Here is a 3863-nt window from a genome sequence, read left to right as displayed (position 1 = left end):
TTTCTGTTTTAAACCATGAAGGCGAGCCAATGGATATCACACACAAGCAACGTGCAAACTTTGCACAAGAACGTCTTAATCTCAGTCAATTCACTATACAGAAAGTGAAAGTAAAAACGGAATGAGCAAGCTTTCGGCATCTGATGCCACATATTCTCTCAGAGATGAATCTACTTCAACATATGCTGATAATGGTATATAGCTAACTGTTTTCATTTATTCCCTTAACATTTCTCTTGTGGCCTGTACATAGTGGGAAAAAAAGAGAAGAAACATATTTCGTGTTAAACAGGTTGTTTTTGAAAGTCGGTGCTTGAAATAGGCCTATAGGCTAAGCTTTTTATTTCATTGATTTTTATTGATGACTGCAGTGTTAATATTTTAATTAAAGACCTATAATTCATCGTATAATAGACCTGTTTTAAAAAAAAATATATTTTTTTTTTTATATTTTAACTTAGTAAATAGCTTAATCTTTTGTTATCCTCGTAGCGTGTCAGTTATGCGGTAATTATTGCGGGGCAAATTAATTGTAATTTAATAAAAGTAACTTCATAATAATAATAGGCCTAATAAAAATAAGAATGTAACATGCCTACATTAATTGGATGTAGCCAATAATTGACAATATCTCTGGATATCGTCGATACAAGATTTTTGAAGGTCTGTGCTTTAAATATAGGCTAAGCTTTTTATTTAATTGATTTTTATTAATGACTGCAGTGTTAATATTTTAATTAAAGACCTATAATTCATCGTATAATAGACCTGTTTTAAAAAAAAATATATTTTTTTTTTTATATTTTAACTTAGTAAATAGCTTAATCTTTTGTTATCCTCGTAGCGTGTCAGTTATGCGGTAATTATTGCGGGGCAAATTAATTGTAATTTAATAAAAGTAACTTCATAATAATAACAGGCCTAATAAAATAAGAACGTAACAAGCCTACGTTAATTGGAAATGCCAAATCTTCTTAATATTGCCAAACATGATGTTTTGACAATATCTTTGGCTATCGTTGATACAAGATCATCGTCTTTCGACGCACCCCAGCAATGGGAGGTTATCGCGGGGAAGACAGCATGTTGCCTGTTACGTCGTTTGGGCTGCCTTGTTGAGCGCAGTGGCACTGAGAACATTATATTTCATACACTTTAAGCTCTTTTATTTTCCAAATGTAATAGGATTAGTCTAACGAATCGTTCAGTTTGTAATGCGTACCGAACCGAAAGCCTCGTACCGAATGGTTCAATACGAATATGTGTATCGTTACACCCCTAATAATAATATGGTAATAGAAATAAAACTTAGGAGAGTACAGGAGATAATTAAATTGCCTAATGCTGAGCCCTTGAGATACTTTTTGAAAAGTGCTAATTGAATAATCTGCTTGTAAGAAATCAAATTATCACTTCCACATCTTGGGATCACAGTGACTAAACACTTATTCACTTTTTTACAGATGTGTTTTAGGTACAACCATCAAAGTAGGCTGGTATCTTTTTTTACACAGTTTGAAGGACGTGCCAGATTCGTTTATTACGGTATAACAGTAGTAATTATGGTATTTTGGTGGAAATTAGGGCCAGGATGACACTGATCCTCCCAGATTAATGGCTGATCCAATCAGTCATAGCTGTCAGAATATAATGGTTGGGAAAACGATACAAATAAAATAGCATACTTAATCTCAAACACGTGCATTGCTTCATTTTATATACATACTGAAAAGTTTTTTTGTTTTTTTTTGACTTGCCTAGCACGTTCAGGATCTGTGCAATGAAGTGGTTCATGCCCGCTTCTACATTCACAACGCTCTGTTTAGTGGATAATTGGTCTGCACTTTGCAATCATTTACAGTAGCACAGTTTTGTCACACTTTTGGGCTGAATGTCTCTTACATGCTAATAACTGTAAAGCTTCCTATATGTAAAGTGAAGGCAGACACTTTATAATATTAAAAGTGAGATAACAGGAATAGTACTCGATTCCACCACATTGACATCTGGATAAACAGCTCTCTTACTATCACACCCATTTCTAAGAAAAACACCCAACATCTGTATTGTTAAGAAACCTCTAGAAACTAGACAGGCTTGTTTAAGCCATTTTTAGATCCTCTTTTTTTAATCAAAGTTGAGAAACTCAAATTAATTTCTTTCACCTCAGGCTCTATTCAGAGGTACCAGCAACACGTAATGGGACTGTGCTGCTCTTTTCACTGATGACATTGATTATGGCTTGACAGCAGAGAGACACGCTGGTGTCAGCGAGTGACATCTGTGCACTTCTGTGTTATTTATTCTAGCAATCAGCCATTTTGAAGGTTGGCATCAGCTGCTAGCTCACTAATGAAGTGTGACTGTGCTCAGTGTATAGAGGAAACACACACCTATTAACCCCACAGATTGCACACCAATAATCTAATCTTGTTCCATTAGCAAAAGAAGCTTTAGAATCAAATTTAGCTTGAACATGAATAGTGAGTCATTAACTGTTGTTTGGGTGACGAAAAAAGTATATCTGACAATTCTGACTTTTTTTCTCAGAATTGTGAGTAATAAACTTGTCTTGAGTTAATATCTGATGAATTCTAATGAGAAGAAACTCAAAACTGCAAGAAAAAAAGTCAGAATTGTGAGAGAGAAAAAAATATTACATGGAAGAAACGTCCTTCCATAACTTCCAATGTCAACCTAATCAAACCGATTGTTATATAAATAAATAAATAACAACTACTAATATTACCTAGTATAGATACAGTACGGTTACTTATATAGAGTATCGTACTCATACACCCCTTGATGCCACTGATAATGTAAAGTTCACTACCATTTTTTTTTTTTTGGTAGGTAGTTCTGAGTGCACATTGCTTAATGTTCAATAAATTACTGCTGAAAGTGAATGTGCCCTAGTGTACTACTCACAGAATTGTTTTAACCCCCTCCTGCTTGGTTAAACTTCTGTTCTCTGAGAGTGCAAGCTGTTTCCTTTACTTGAAAAACTGATAAAAGAGCACTATTTAAGATGGAGAAAATGAGAGAGGAAAATGCAATTTCTTCGCCTATAAAAAGTGATTTTATGTGATTAAAGTAATGAATAAACGCTCAAATTTAAAAGGTCGTTAAAATTGTATCCAATCATTTACATTTTATCCCATGTCCCCCCTCTTTAGGGCTTCAGCGGGAGTGCAACCCAAACCAAGCAATCTTCATTTAAAAAAGAAAATTGTGAAACCGTGGGCACATATTAGTAAAAGTATTAATCTAATTAAAACTTAATTATAGAAGAAACACGGTTAAGTCATGCTAAAAAGGCTAACGAGAAGCTTTTAAAATGCCATTTTCAGGAACTTCATTTACCAGAGGATGTGTGGGCATGGAGTCTGGTGTTTTTATATGTGTGTGGCGGGTAAACATATTCTATATTATGACCTTGGTTTATTTCCATGTGTGTGTTAAAGTGTGGTTGAACCCATATGCTTTAATTATTGTGCGAGTTTGGTTTCTTTGCTTGTATGTGTGTGAGAATGTTCAGCACATCATGTGCAGGTAACCCTGCAAGTACACTAAGAAGAGATTACCTAAGTAACTAAGCTTTCCCGATATTATTCCTTTATGAATTTAAGACAATAGTCGTATATTCATATAGCTTATTCATTTTGAAAGGGGTTGATTAATAAAGTACAGTTTTAGCAGGTTAATTTTGAATTTGAAAAAGTGAATTTGGAGAACTATTTGTTTGATTGCTGAAAGCCACGTTTATTCTCATTGTGTGGATGCTGCATCAGCAAATGTATTATTACTATAGACTATCTTAGTGCGTGTGTGTGTGCGTGTGTGTGTGTGTGTGCGTGTGCGTG

The 3863-nt window shown here is 34.4% G+C and overlaps 1 protein-coding gene across 5 annotated transcripts in view; it reads left to right on the top strand.

The window, feature by feature from the left end:
• ptprfb (protein tyrosine phosphatase receptor type Fb) overlaps window positions 1-3863 on the top strand; it is a 148578-nt gene that overhangs the window by 91990 nt on the left and 52725 nt on the right. The gene's annotated exons all lie outside the window — the stretch shown is intronic.

Source organism: Sinocyclocheilus anshuiensis, unplaced genomic scaffold (genome assembly GCF_001515605.1).
Source record: "Sinocyclocheilus anshuiensis isolate Anshui unplaced genomic scaffold, SAMN03320099.WGS_v1.1 scaffold718, whole genome shotgun sequence".
Taxonomy (NCBI): domain Eukaryota; kingdom Metazoa; phylum Chordata; class Actinopteri; order Cypriniformes; family Cyprinidae; genus Sinocyclocheilus; species Sinocyclocheilus anshuiensis.
This window is presented reverse-complemented; position numbering and strand designations above follow the sequence as displayed.